Source organism: Myiozetetes cayanensis, unplaced genomic scaffold (assembly GCF_022539395.1).
Source record: "Myiozetetes cayanensis isolate MyiCay16 unplaced genomic scaffold, myiCay2020 scf5-8, whole genome shotgun sequence".
Classification (NCBI taxonomy): domain Eukaryota; kingdom Metazoa; phylum Chordata; class Aves; order Passeriformes; family Tyrannidae; genus Myiozetetes; species Myiozetetes cayanensis.
In genome coordinates, this window is record NW_026087742.1 from 29,602,589 (window position 1) to 29,618,364 (window position 15,776).

The 15,776-nt window shown below is 48.5% G+C and overlaps 1 protein-coding gene across 1 annotated transcript in view; it reads right to left on the reverse strand.

Moving 5' to 3' along the window:
• The window catches only part of GDPD4 (glycerophosphodiester phosphodiesterase domain containing 4), a 37,458-nt gene extending 25,698 nt beyond the window's left edge, over window positions 1–11,760 (reverse strand). Inside the window, exon 1 of the mRNA XM_050332606.1 lies at window positions 11,480–11,760. The gene's annotated coding sequence lies outside the window, so the exon portion shown is untranslated. The remainder of the gene's footprint in view (window positions 1–11,479) is intronic.
• Window positions 11,761–15,776: the final 4,016 nt, after the last annotated feature.

The following is a 15,776-nucleotide window of genomic DNA, read 5'->3' on the forward strand; positions in this document are numbered from 1 at the left end:
TCCCTCTGGGCATACAGAGGGCTCATCTAGCAAATGGGAGCCTTTGAGCCACTCTGTCCCACAGCTTTGGGGACTGCTGGGTTTCTTCTGAGGAAGAATCCCTGTCAACTCTTTTCTTTGCATGTCCACACAAGCATCACCATTTTTCTAGTGCCTCGAGCATGTCTTGTGCTTCATTCATGTATCTGTGATGCATTTACACTGTGCTGTTGCTGGTATCAGAAAACAGTCCAGTGGCAACTCCAGGAGAAGTTCAGAACAAATATGACAAGTCCCATGTGAGGATGAGGAAGACAAAGACAGACACAAGGACAGTCAGAAAAGTGCTTCTCAGCTCAAAATCTGTTCATATGTCCAGGTACTCTGTTCTTCTCTTTCTCTGTGTCTTTCCACACAAACATCACTCCTTCTCTTTTCCCTGGTTCCTGCCCTTGGGTCCATCTCCATGTTTTTGTGTTACTGTGCTCCATTTAACACAAACTCCCTCCTTACTCCTCAGCTGCACTTCAGGTTCTCCATGTCCCACAGTTCCACAGTTTGATGCTTGGTCACCAGATACCAGTCTGCTGTTACAGCTGGGACAAGGCATTCAGAAGCCATAACAACATCTTTCCCAAGATCTGGATGCTTTTGCAGTGCCTCGGAGTACATCAAGTATTGGCACTGTTTGAATTCACAAGTATCTGATCCTAAGAAAGATAAGACCCCAGTAATTGGACCCAGCAACCACCTAAGGGACAAACAACACTGAAACAAATGGCAGATGCAGAGGCCAAAAGGCAGGAGGTTAGGGTTTGAAACACTTCAGTCCTTGACAGGACTTAAGCAAGAGGCTTCACAGTGCTTGCATCTAGATTTGAAGTACAACTCTCTTAAAATTCAGAGATCATCTGCAATTCCTGCCCATCTCTACCAGGCAGAGTTAAATGGATACAGGAGGGAAACAGTAAACTTGCATCCATTCACTGGGAAAGCCATGGGAGCAAAGAGCAAGCAGGAAAACACGCATCAGTAGGGCACCAAAGTTTAGGACTCCTTAACAAGTGAGCCATGAAAGCAGTAACACATGTTTTTCTGCTCCATAAACCCCAGGGACTTCAGGTTTTTCCCTGGTAAACAGAGACTTTGTTTGCTTGCAGATAAGAGTCCCCATAATCACAGGCAGTCAGACAGGGCTGCTCCTTTCCCACTGCTTCACAGAGAGTGAGGAAAAACATGGGGAATAGCCGGGAGGGGATGACAGAGGAAGGAGCAGGAGAGAAAAATCAGGAAACATCCACACAGCCTGAACGCTAAAAGCTCTGCAAAGAGAAGCTTGCTTGAGAGGCCAGTACATGAGCAAGGATCAAAAACCCGTGTTTTTTGGGTGCTCTAGGGTCGGAGCATTCATCCTTCAAGGGGTAAACAGCTACAGCAGCCAAATTTGTCATTGCCCTACTTGGGCCTTTCAAGTGTTTCTTTCCTTTCCCCAGCATCTACCCAGGTTTCTCCCACACATCATCTTACAACGCAGGCGGTTGTAAGACACGGTCGGCGAGGCGGCAGCAGCGGCGACAGAGGTACGTCCGGGGATGAGGGTCAGGTCAGGCTTTACAAGGGGGAGTTCCCGAGCTCAGGCACACCCGAGCAGCAGCAGCCCAGAGCCTCGGCAGGGCCGGGAAGTTCAGGGCAGCCGGTCGGGCGAGGAGCGGGCGCAGCCGGGAGCGCCGCGGCAGTTTTAAACCGCTGCGGGGAGCGCGAGTGACCCGCGGCAGCGAGCGGGGAGCGGCGCGGGGGCTGCGCGGGGGCTGCGCGGGGGATGCGCGGGGGATGCGAGGGGATTGCGCGGGGGCTGCGCGGGGGGCGCAGTTCGCTCCGGGGTTCGTGCGGTGATTTGCGCGGAGGGAGTTGCGCGGGCAGGGAGCTGAGGCTCTGTGAGTCTGGGTGCAGCCTCTTTCCAAATATTACAAACATGTTTCCCAGTCCGCTGCAAGAAGGCAGTTGGGGGAAAAAAATTTACGGAGGTACCAGAAGTCATGTGAGGGACACGGAGATGGTAATTTCACCTGCACGGCCAGCTTATCCTGAGAATCTTGAGGGTGTAGGAAGGCAGCAGAAAGGAATGATGCCCACTTTGCCCATGCCACTATTTCCAAGGGATTTGGAGAGAAAGCGAACCACATACTAGGGAGATTTCTTGAGCCTGAGCTGATCCTCTCCAGCATCTGCAGCTCCTTAGCCTGGAGACTTCTCGTGCCATCCCACCACTCTCTGGGGCATCATTTCATGTCCTTTCCTCCAGGACTCTTCCACAGCTCCACACCAACAGAAGCAAAGGGATAAAACTGACCTCCTGGCAAGCTGCTGGTTGATCACCATCACCATAAGCTGCACACAGATCTTGCCACTAGCCAGAAAAGATCAGCAAAGAGCATCCCCTAAACCTGCGTTTCTATCTTACAGAGTCTGCCCAAGGCTCTGGATCCCACTCCAGGATCCCTTTTATTTGACTGTCATCTGCCTTCAGTTTCTCTTCAGGAAATTAATGAGATTTACACAGGAAATGAAAAAGGATCAAATAAAATAAAGATAGTTGTAATATCTTATATAAAATATACCCTATATCTTTTTCCTGGTAGACGATAATTATAATTTATCACTAAGACTTTCAACGGTTACTTTAGAAGCCCTGTGGAATGCCAGGGGGTACGTACAGCCTGGGACAAACATGTGCAAAGCATGTCTCATGCACTGATTAGCTGTTGGCTTGAGGTGGAGAACACAGCCATCAGCAGAAAGAAACAACAGGGCTTAACATGAGAAACAATGAGCAGCTGTAGATGTAGAAAGGGTTAACGAGGAATAACAGCTCCATTTTTTGCACTACACCTCTAGCATGCAGTGGCTGTGGCTTCTAAATATATGGAGAGGTTTCCACCAAGGTTCATGTCCTATGTTTTGGAACATCCCACAACACTTTGAACAGATACAAATGATCAAGCCCTTTTCGAACAAATACTGCCAAAATCATGCATCTATTAAAGTTGCACAGACACTTATTCCCATCACAGAGGACACCCAGAAGGAGCTGGGCTGGAAGTGGGTGGTGTGTCCTTCTCAGTCATAGGTCCCTCAGCTGTAGACATACGTTTTAAGGCAAGACCTTCTAAGGCAACCAATTGATTTTGTGGGGTCAATTTGAGAAGCCCTTGAGGAGCCCCTAGGGCTAAGAATGAGTTTTATGGTTTTGGAAATGCTGCTGCAGCCCCATTTCTAAACATACCCCTGTCATGGTGAAGCAAGCCTCAGTCCAAGGTGGGATCTATTCACCTTGAAACTTAACCAGGCATTGGCCATAAGAATTTAGCATAGAAAAGGAACCTTAATCCCAGGCTTTATACCACAGTTACCATAATGGGAAATAAATCTGCAAAGCTGAAATACAGTTTTGCACAGATCACTTTTTCCCCTCCCCAGACCCTCCCTCAAAACTGTTTGGTGTCTCTATTCCCTCAAGGTACATCTCCCAAAGGATCTCTCAGGATTAAAGGGCTGGATAATCTCTCCTGTGAAGACAGGCTGAGAGAGCTGAGGTTGTTAATGGATTTAAATTGACAGAGGGCAGGTTTAGATTAGATATGAGGAAGAAATTCTTTCCTGTGAGGGTGGTGAGGCACTGACATAGGTTGCCCAGAGAAGCTGTGGATGCCGCATCCCTGGAAGGGTTGAAGGCCAGGTTAGATGAGGCTTTGGCAACCAGGTGTTCCAATCCACTTAGATGCAGAGGGAAACTAGGTTCTAAAACATTCCCATAAACGAGATTAAGGCACAAATGAGGCCAGATGCTGGATCCCAAAATGATAATTAACTTTGTTTTGTAACACAAAAGAGCAGGGAAAAAGAAGGGAGATAGAAAAGTGGGAAAAGCTAAGGGTAACTGTTAAGAGCACAGGACAGGAGTTACCACCACCATGAAGTGCCACTGGCTTGCAAGCTCACAGATCTCTTCTGGGCTTTTCCCCTGGTTGCCTTACATCCTCCAAGGAACGAGATGAACTGGCAGGGTAACAGAGTGGCAGCAGCTCCCACAGCAGTCCCCCCAGCAGTCCCCAGGCATGGTCCTAAACACCCTCGCCATGGTAGCCCCTGGCTGCCCACTGGCCAGTTCATCAGTATCCAAGCAAAGATCACCTGGTACCAAGATGGGCTCTGAGTATCCATTGGCTGGTTCCCCAATCCCCAGGCAAGATCTACCTGGAATACCTTGTTTGGGAGAGTAAGTCCTTGCCGTGTTTTTTTGATTGTAACAACTTTTTATCTTTTTTTTTTTTCTGCTAGTCTGCCTGCCTCTGCTGGCTTGCTAGGTGCCTTTTGGAGCTTTTGCAAGTAGCTCAGCTCCTGCAGCAGCCTGACTGTGGCATCAAGGCTTTTTAACCCCATACTCGAGACAATGGTGAAGCACACTCCATCTTGTAATCAGTCCACTGCACCTGGTCTAGTGGAAGGTGGTCCTTCCCTTGTCAGGGAGGTTGGAACTAGATGGTCTTAAGGTTCCTTCCAACTTAAACCATTCTATGATTCTATGTTTGGCACCTGTTTGCCCTCAATGTCCAGTCCCCAGGGATGGCTCATAATCCACAACCACTTGCAGAAAACTTGTTTAATCATACTCATCATCATTATAAATTACAGCTGGTTTTCTCCATCTTCAAAGCACTTTGCAGACTACATTAACAAATGTGTGCCCAGGAAATTATTGGCCAAGCCTCAGAGCATTTACAATGGGTTTTATACAAATGCTTTCAGCTTCATGTGGAAACACTCAAAGGGAAATCATTGTGTCTGTAAAAGGGTCTCACGGTGCTACAATAGGAGCCTGCTAGGAGCAAAATGAGTGTTTTGAATAAAGCTGAATAGTCGCTTTAAAAAAATAAGGAAGAAAGAGAAGAGGTGGAGAAAGATTTTTTTTCACAAATGCCATGCCTTTGGCTGGACTCAGGCATATTCTGATCCAAGTGTTCTTGGGTCCATAGGCACTTTCCCACCTATGCAACAAATGAGCATGACACACAGGTATCTTTGGCCCTGCTGGTGCCAGACCCCTCAGCTGAGTCCTCCCTCTGGTTTTGACCCTGAGGTCCTTCATATACTTCATATATAACCCATTAGTTTGGGTTATAACACCTCTTATCTCAGTCTTGGGTACCCCCCCAGTTAGGAGAGAGTCTTTTGGGGAAGCTGTCATCCTTCCCTTGTGCAGTACAGGTAGTAGGCAGAGGCAGAAATGAGCCCCAAAACGGATCAGGAACAGCAACCTTCCATCTGTGACCACAGACAGACCTTCCATCACCCAGCCAGATGTTGATCCCAGACAGCAGCAGTGAGATATCCGTGCCTAGGTCTCACCTTCTTACACAAAGAGAGAATCAGGGGCATTGGTGAGCTCATACCTTCAGGTCAAGCCTGAAAATGCAGACTCAACATGACCAGTTTGGGGTGCAGTGCTGCTCTCCACACTTATGCGTGGTCAACAGGAGAAGGGGAGAGCTGTTTTCTCACCCTGCTTGTGGCTCTGCAGTGCCACCAGCAGCAAGGCGTGCAGTCGTGCTCAGCCCCGGGCTCTGCCCCTGGGTGGCCTGCGGCTTTCTAAGAAGTCGCTCTCCCACCATTGAAAAGCCACTGTGGGGAGGTAAAAAGTGCTTCCATGCCTCAAAGCCTGCCTGGGGAGGGAGGAGGAGGAGGAATAAATCCCTTGGAGAAAAAAAAAAAAATAAAAAGAGCTCAGAAAGGAGGGAAATATTTCTTTGAAGATAAATCCTACTTTGTGCATTTCAGCATGCCCTGGCTTGGGTCCCTCTCTGCTCCTGGGAATGCCTAAGCGGCTCTTTGTGCCCTGCTGTTAAGGAGAGATGAGGAGATTGGGACGCAGTGTGGGGGACCCTCTCTGGCCCCGCAGCCCCACCGAGGGCTGCACACCACCACAAGCATCATCTCTGAGGGAAGACTTTGCCTCTGAGCCCAGAGGGGGAAGGAAAAGGGGTTTGCAGATCGCATACCTCAGCTCAGCAGCTCTGCAGAGCACTATTCAGCCCGGACAAAGGACAGGGGCCCTGGATGGCCACTGCAATGAAGACCCCAGGGCTGGCCCTCCCCCAGGCTGTGGGTGTTAAAGTTCAAGCCTTGGAGCAAAATGCCATGCAAGGAGGGAAAGAAAAGGGAGGAAAGGTGCTTTCCATGTCACCAGCCAGAAATTTCTCCATTTAGTTATTGACAGTATCCAAATGCATCAGGGCTAGCCCATTTTTGCGCCATAAGAATGTGGTTCTCCTGTTCCCAGAGAAAAATCCTTTCCAGCTAATTAAACACTTCCATACTTTTGCATAAGCCATGTCAGAAAAGTTTTGAACTCATTTCAGAGCAAAAGGAGAGGCTGGCACACAAATCTCCTGACCTAACCTCAAATTATGGGCTCAGCAGAGCCATCACCCAGAGCCTCAGTTTCCCAGTTTAGGTTTGTGCCAACAGTGCAACAAGAGCAGCAGATGAGGACTGTGTGGCACATTTGATTTAGCAAGACAAGAAGATCAGTGTAGATAAGCCATGGGCAGACCCTTGAAGGACCATCTCAGGGCCTAGGATACACAGCACAGTCAGATCTGCAGGATCATCACCCAGCAGCACTCACATCCCAGCATCCTGGAGGATGGGAGTGATTTATTTAGCTGCAGAGCTTGGGATGGGTGCTTTCATTCCTCCCTTGGTCTTCCTGGTTAGAACCACAGAATCACTAGGGTTGGAATAGGTAGGCCCTCTAACATCAGCAGGTCCAACTATTAATCCAGCACTGTCAAGCCTACCACTAAACCATGTCCCCAGGTGCCACAGCTACATGGTTTTTCCAGGTGACTCAACCACTTCCCTAGGCAGTCTGTTCTAATGCTTGACCACCCTTTCCGTGAAGAAATTTTTCCTAATATCTCCTGAACCTTCCCTGATGCAATTTAAGGCCATTTTCTCTCATTCTGTTACCTAGAAGAGACCCACCTCACCTGATTACAGTTTCCTTTCAGGTAGTTGTAGAGAGCATTAAGGTCCCATCTCATTTTCCTTTAATCCAGGCTAAACACCCACAGCTCCCTCAGCCACTCCTCATAACACTTGTGCTCCCTCTGCTTGGTGTTTGAGCAGTCACCCTGATCGCCCAGTGCAGCCAGCAAAGAGAAATGGCACAACTCAGCTCATCCAAAGACAGATGTCTAAATAGGACAAATGAACTGCTTCACACCACCTCGAGAGTGCCAGGGTATAGCCCACAGCAAAAGGCCATTCATCACTTAAACCCAGCAAGCCCATTTCAGCCCTGCCAGCTCACCTTCAAGGAATTTCTGCACCTTGGCATGGAGAGAACAAGGCCACAACTGCCAGGGGGTTATCTTCCCCTTGGCTGTGGGTCTATCCTGTTGCCATACAAAGACAGCCACAGAAATTTTGCACATGGGGTGACATGAAGCAGTCATGGGGACCGTGGGCAGTCCCATGGGACTGTAAGACATGTAAGACACCAACAGGCAGTAGTTCCCAACCCTACAGTGCCTCTTTCTCACAGAAGGGCCAAAAAATCAACACTCCCACCCCCAAATAGCATTCACGATGAATTGCAGAGGAATAAGGGACAGGTTCAGCTTGGTAGCAGGTTGCCAACTGGCAGCAGGGAGGGAAGGAAGAGGTCACAACAGTAAAGCACTAAGATGAAAGCAGGAAAGTCTAAGGAATGGAGAAGGTAAAAGGGTTGACATCATTCACCTGCATTTCTTCCAAGAATTGGGTTTTACTCAACCAAAACATCTTTAAAGCTTTGCAGGCAAAGAGAGCCCTTAAGAGGCACCATGACCCCACAGAACCTTTCTGACAGCTTTAAGGCATGAATCAATTAAAGCAATCACGGAGCAAAGGTTAATCAGCAGCAAGTACATCTTAAGAAATAAGTAGTCTTTTAAAAAGCAACTGCTTTTGCCAATTCCCCCTCCCCATTTTCTAAAGTGTCTTTCATTTCTCCAACTCTGGAGACCTTCCAAACTAAGGTCAGTGATTAAGAGCAGCTGCCCAAAGGACCAGACTGGAATGGTGGCGGCAGCCGGGGCTGCGGCAGCAGAGAAGACTGGACCTGTAATTGTCACTGAGGCTCAGCGCTGTACAAATGTCTCGGGGATTGAAAACCTTCCAGGGGCTTCCAGCCTAATTGGAGCAGATGGAAGCTGGAGAAACAAGGAATTGCTCACAGTTGCACTGGAGAACAGAGGAAGTGAAGCAGGAGAGTAAGGCAAGGACTGACTCTAAAACATTTCTGCACAAGCAATGAGACTACAGCCTGAGTGTGTGGGTATAAAGTGATGCATCGAGCTGCTCCCATCCCGTGCCCTGCTTGCAGATATGTGCTTCTTTCTTCTGGCACCCCTTGGAGCTGACGTCAAAACGGCCCCCATGTGCAGCAGCCACAACCTCATTCACAAGCGTACACACTCGCCCACCCCACCATGCCCTATTTCCCTGTGTGCTGCTATTATGGTGCACCACCATCACACTTAACTTCTTACCCTGTCACCGTCCCATGCAACTGTTGATGAGGGAAGAGAGCTGGTACACTATGGTGGTCCCAAGAGTCTTCCCTTAGCACCAGACCTACAGAGGATGAGTTCCAGCACAGGATTTCTCATCTCTCGATCTTGCTACTGCATCATGCATTCACATAGACTACAGCTGCCCAACCACCAGAAAGGACCCGGGCCAGGAGGATGGAGAGTCAATCCTGACCCTGAGAGCAGGTTCTCATCATGTTCCATCTTCCCTGGGGACGCCACAGAGACTGGTAAGACAAACAATGGCAGAATAGGACCAACATGAGACCATGATGTGGGCATGTTCATAAAATCGATGAATCACAGAATGAACCTTCAAGTTTAACTGGTTCCAACCCTCTGCCATGGACAGGGACATCTTCCTGTTCAATCCACTAAATTCCACTGCTTCTTCTTCTTCCCTCATTTTCCTAGAGAGGGTAAAAAATGCACCAAAGGCCAACGTCCTTCTGGTGAGGAGAGTTGCAGGGAACATGCCCCACAGACAGCCTCCATTTACTGGGATTTTATAAAATGCCAAGCCCTCAGCCACCAAAAATCAGCCAGTTGTGGGTCCTCCTTTGAATGCAGCTGGAAAAGCAGTGTTCAGCAAGTGAAGACCAAGATGAGGACCAGGTGATGAAGAGATGAGCACCTGCAGTCAGGCTGCTCAGCTCCTGCACACAACGTGTGCGTAGCTGGAGCAGAGATTGCAATGTGGAGCCAAGACTGTGTACCTTCAGAACTCATCCTGCCATGAAGGCATGGTCCAGAGTCCATCACAGATCCATGCTGCTCTACCCAAACCAGCACCTTTCTTTCCGTTCAGTAAGATCTGGATCCCAAAGGATCTTCCCAACTTTTTGTCCTATCTGCTCATCTAAAACATAGCCCAAGATCCCTTTTTGTTGCACACCACAGAGGTCTCTGGGGCAGTTCTACAAGCCAAAACATAGGAGGTCACTCCAATATGAGGGACAGACCTCTTCCTGCAAAATATCCCAAGACACGGAATCAGGTTTGGACCAAAGCCAGGCTATTGCTGCACATGTGCACTATGTTGCAATCTACAGGGAACAACCACCCCAGAGCTCCTTGCAGCCTGTTCCCCCATGCAAAGTCACCGAGCTGGGGCTGTGCCACTGAGCAGTATCAGCATCTGCTCCACAGTTGAGCACATGTGTCTCAGTTGATGGGTGGTAACTCGGAAAGGTTTGCCTGAAGGAGGATTTCTGGCCTTCCACACGGCAAGGAAACAAAAAGCACACTGTCAAACTGCCACAGGCTTCTAAACAAAAACCAAAAACAAACAAACAAACAAACAAAAACACAAACAAAAATAGAAACCACTTTCTCCTTTATTTTGGCTGGTACTTTATCACACTAAGCAAAACTGTACAGTAACAAGTTTCAGAGAGGTACTTTTTGAGATGCAGGCAGTCTCACAACAAGCTTTAAAGAACTGTATTTTCATTATAAGTGATACATAAAGCTCAAAAGACACCATTTGGTCACCTCCTTGGTCCCATGTCTTGGCATAAGGAAGTCATCAGACTGGTCTCGAGAACCAGCTTTGCGTTTGCACTCTCCGTAAGGATTTCAAATTGCCCTGAAAATCTTGCACACCTTTTAAACATTTCAATAGCAAAGTTAGAAAGGAAGCGACAGCTTTGGCTCCCTTCACATTCAGAACATTTTTTAATTAAAATCCAGCTGGTTTCATGGTACATTATGCCTTTTTTTGTTGTTAAATGCAGCTTAAAAGCCTTGAGCAGCTGTAGGAATTTATTTCTGTTCTCTCTTGTCCTTCTACCTGGTGTCACCACTTATCAGGGGATAAGTCCTGAGAGATGCCACGCTGTGAGGTCAAGATTCCCAAAGAAAGTGTAGAAGTGAAGAGCAGGTGATGTACACTAGGGGGTGGACCTCCAGCTAATCAGAGTTTGGATTTTGCAACTCAAAGTTGGCCTGGTGCCAATCCCCAGGTTCACATCAGCTGAGTGCCTAATCCTGAATTAAAATTCACTCTTTCCTAGCAGTGAAAAGTCCCCCGTTTCATTGCTAACTGTGGTTACACCTACAGATAACATGGAAGCATTCGGACAACAACAACATACTAATGCCAGGTCAAATCCTGCTTTCAGCTGTGAACCGAAATGCTCTCCACACAGTTGCCCATCACAACTTCCAGTGTGACGTGCAGCGGCGGGACAGATGGTGGACCACAGTGTTGCTTCCAGCCTTGCTAACCAAGTCCTGATTATTTACAGCTGTTCCCAGATGTTACCCTTTCACGGGTTATTTGTTATCGAGTCAAACTCCCCGTTCACACGCTAGGCAAGTTCAGGGGAAGAAAGAGAGAGGCTCCTTTCTCCCTTTTACTATGGAAACAGCCCTTTATCCCAAGAATTGCAAATGCTCAGAGGCCATTTCCCTCCTCACTGCCCCGGCTACAGCAACCCCACCAGCCACCACCGTTCACGTCTCATCCCCGCTCCCGTTTCTCCTTTTAACAGGTCACAGCCAACTCATCCAGCACGGACCCTAAGTGAAGCAGAACTGCTGAGCACCTTCTCCTCCACGGCAAAACACCAGAACTCCCCCTGCTCACAAATCACCCCCTTCCCTCCCCTTTTTTTACAGTTTCTCCCTATTCTCCAGCTCCCTGGGCTTTGTTTCTCACTGCAACGCAGGCAAGAGCTGGATCAATCACTCGCTGCCGCATCCCAACCAACACGCTCAAAAGTCCAAAGATAACAAAGGAAAAGTGATAGAAATCCCCCCACCTCGGTGCTAACTTTCAAGGCAAGCAGGAAAGAGCAGGCAGAGATGAAGTTCAGCAGGCAGGAGCATCTGTGAGAGTTAGGAGAGGGGAAGTATCTTACCTTGCCGTGATGCACATGGAGGGGCTATTTTTGTTTTCCGCTGCACTTGGATTGCTGTGTCCTTTGCTTGTGACACTCTGGGACTCGAATGGTGGCACCGCTGTGTGACACCCGGTATTAGAGAGGCTGCTGGAGCCGTCCCTCCCACGGTAGGAGGGGCCATGAGAGGCTTAATAAATTCAGTCCCCAAGGCTAGAAAAATTAAAATCTCATCATGGGACACAGGCAGCTCCTCACTGCATGGCTCCAGGAGATGCCAGGGACCTGTGGACGAACCTGGGATTGGCTGATTTGTCCCTCACCCACCCAGAATAGGAGAGGCTGGTATTCACATCCCACCTTGGCAGAATTAGATGTCCAAAGGATGGGGTTTGAGGAAATATCCCAGAGGATATTTGGGAAAGATGTGTCATCGCTGACCCTCAGAATTAAAGCTCCTGAACCTCCTCCATGAAAATATTTTCCACAGCTCTAAGCCCCACACAGGAATCTGCTGCACCAGATTTCTGGGCAACCTCTGTGTGAAAACTGCTTATTTTACTTATTTTTTTGCATGGCTTTGGGCTTTAATATCTAAATCCTATTAGAGTTATAACTTCCTTTGAAGGGGGAGAGGGGATAAGTCAGTACAACAAAAGCAGGTTGTATTTTGTAACCTCCAATGCACCCTAGACTTTCAGAGAGGCAAAATCCCACCATGTTTCTCAGGGTAGGAAACTGCACAACCTTGTGCAACTCCTTCTGCTCCATAAAAGTTCTTCACTGCCTGAAAGGCTAAAAAATACATTCCTCCCAGCTCCAGAGGACTCTGAAACACCACTGGTGCAGTTTTTTCATCCCTGTGGTTTCTCACGCTGAGTTTTTTCTTGTTAGATGAAAAGAGAGACCAGGGGGTCCCTCTAAAGCAAAATCAGCAGACTGTTCTTGGAAACAGAGAGAGCAAGAACAGGTCAGAAATGATGGCCCAGCAGTTTTTGAGAAAGAGAAACTTTTAATTAGAAGATGAGCAACAGAGGTGACAGTCTGGTTTACTCTGAAACCTAATGATCAGCAGAAGGCTCATCAGAGTTCCTTTAAGACAGTCTTGCTAATCCTTACTTTGGACTAGGTCCTAAAATAACATCACTCTCCCTTTGGAATTGGGAGAATTGGAATTGAAATTAAATAAATGCAGGAACCACAAGACATGGAGGTAAAAGCAGCTGTTTTTATTGCTGGTGGTTTCCCAGCTAACACTTAGCTGGCTGGAATAAAAATACTTGGGACTGTGTGTCAGCCTCTACAGCCTCTAGAAATATTAGTCGCTTTTTGGTCTGATTCCTGGAAATCTGATAAATAAGACAGGAAAGGGTGAGATTAAGAAAGCTGGTGGCACTAATGAGATTTAGGAAGCAGCAGCTTTTCCAGGTACCCTGCAGTCTTAATCTCCTGAGTTGATCCACTGGATTTTTCTTCTTATGTATTTGTGGCTGTGTTGAGCCAAGCTTCATCACGAGGCCACACTAAGGCCCTGAAGGTCCCTGCTCAGGGAAGACACAGCATGGGGATGGTCTGGAAGATCTGAGGAAGAGCAGAAAGCCCAGAGGGCATGAGCACTTTGTTCTGCCTTTGAAGCCAGTAGTATGGTCAGCACTCCCCAAAAGAATTCTGAAGGGGCTTCACCATCATCCCTACCCAGGTGGCTGTTCTTCCAGCTGCTGCATCCTCATGGTGTGGAAGTATGTGGGGATAAGGGAAGAGGGTGGAGTAATATCATCAGCACAAAAAAACCTCCCTACAGTGGAGGGAAGAGCCCTGAATGTTATTAAAAGCACAATCATAGCCTTATAATCAAACAAACCCCCAAATATCCCTGTTCTCTGCCCTAAAATATTGCTGTGGGTTTGCTTTCTTCTGGGTATAGAGAGGCAAAGCTTTCAGCAGCACAGTTTGCTCTGCAAACACCCAGCAAATCAGCTGTTGCTCTGGGTTCAGCATCTTCAGTTCAGAGTTCCCCAGCTTATCTCAACTACAATATCCTCACCCAGTGTCCCAACCAATGTCCTAGACAAACCAGCAGCTGGGACTGAGGGCAAGTAAGGATCAGCTGGAGCCCTGCCACCGGCAAGCCCAGCCTTGGAGTTTATGAACCCATAAAGGAAATGCCTGCAAGGGACTGGTGCTGTACAAGCCCATTCCAAGGATCAGTGGGGCAGGTCAGCCTTGAACCCAGTGAATTTTGCCTTTGTTTGTGTCAGGAGAAGATAAAACCTGGGGGAAAATAGCACAGAAATTGCCCAGCTGCCAGCCCCAACATGGAGTCTTTTGTTGGGAAATACATACATTCACATCCTCCTGCGCTAAGTCCTACCTAGTTCAGGACATTTGCCCTCTCCCAACACACTACCCTGACAGCATAAGGGGCCCAGCGTGTGTCCCCATCCTTCCCCCGCCCCTGCACTGCATGTGTGCACAAAGAACAGCTGCTGAGCCTTGAGAGCAGGTGACTCATGCAGGTAACAACATCCCCACGAGATTAATGACAGAAAGGGCACTGTTTATGGCATTTCCAGGAATGATAAGGGAGGTGGGGGGAGAAGGAGGTGACCTGGACTGATCCAAGCTTCAGGCCTCATTCTCCTGGTGGACAGCAGACACAGGTCTGCAGCCACGGGCAAGTAGCATCTGCCGTTTGCAGCAAGTGGTATCCCACCAAAAAGTAGAAATGTCAGTCACTGAAGGCACAGAGGATGGGCTGGTAGGGAAAGGGACCCTGGGCAGCTCCAAGCACCATCACAAGAGAGCAGAGACACCTGCAGACCCGCAATGAGCAGCATGTCCAAGTATGAAGATGTTGACAGTCAACTTCATACCGGAGCCCCGGAGGATAAGGCTGCAGGGGGGGGTCTCTCTCGCCATCTCCCAGCCTGAACCCTTTGACACGCAGCTCCGACACATCAAAAAACAGGGAGAGTATCAGCCCCCTCAAAGTGTTGATGTGGGGAGACAGGGTAAAGCAGAGGCACCGTGTAAATGGGGAGCAGCAGGTTCTGCAGGATGTTGGCAAACCTCCACAGAAACCAGGGCCTGACCCTGCTCCTACATCCTAGGACACCTCTTTCACCATCACTTCTCAAGCTGCTTGTATTGGTCAGAATTATTTTTAAGCCCAGTTGGTACCAAGAAATGCTCCTGTCCCTTCCTGAAGGATGGTGGTGGCTGTGGGTAATGTTGTAAAGCCCAATAACTTGTGCCAAAGACATGGCAGTTTCTTCCGGAGCGTGCAGCCCACCAGATGCAAAACCTACCCCAGTTATCAGAATATAAACTCAAAAAATGACCTCATGTAGGCAGAATTGCCAGGCAAGTCCTCCCAAGTCCTGGGGTTAAGTCAAGGTCTCTGAGCGTCATTCCTGAGTGAGTGACATCTCTGGAGTGGGTAGCAAGGGAGGGTCAGATGGAACTATAGCACAGCCTGACTGTGAGGAACCAGCCCCCGGCACAAATACAAGCCACACTGAGTGGATGGAAGGAGCTTTCACATCGTTCTCAAAGCAACCGGCAGGGGCAAACTCTGCCTCTCACAGCTGTTGCTGCAGCAGCTCCACCACCCGCTCTCCCAGGGCTGCTGGCACCACAGGCAGGCTGATACAGCCATGTGTAAAGGGGGAAAGGGACAGTTCTCACCCTTCTTCCATATTTTATGGCCTGTCCTTTATGAAGTGACATCATTTTGTTCTTTCCTGGCAGAACTCAGGGGCTTGCAGTGTACCCAGGAGGATGCAACTTGAGTTACTCTGAGGGGCCAAGGGAATCCCAGTGGGGAAAATCAGATGCAAGGACCAGTGAGGAAGAAGAGGGTGCAATAAAACATCCCATGACCAAATGTTTCAGTGTCTAAGAAACATAACATGGCAAATATTGCTGGAGGACTACGACAGATCAAAGGAGTGAAACACGTCAGAGTTTTGTTTCGTGAGCACGCAGGCATGTGCTGTGTGCTTCCTCCTCTTACCTCATCCCCCTCTTTTGTGGATGAATCTCAAGGCCCATGTTAGCCACTTCTCTGATGGTTCTCTTCGCCAGAGTGGTGGGGACACCTGCTGCTCCTCAGTGGGGATGTTGCAGCAAGGTCCCCCAGCAAGGTTTATAATACTGTCCCAGGGATAAACCATCCTTCAGGGAACTGAGCAGCCTGTGAGCTCCTGAGCCCCAATTAGTTTTGTTTGGACTCACAGCCAATATCCCATTTAGGACTAGCAAAAATGTTTCCCACCACTCAGGCTCTTAAAATTCTCCTGTGTTCCATGTCTCCCAG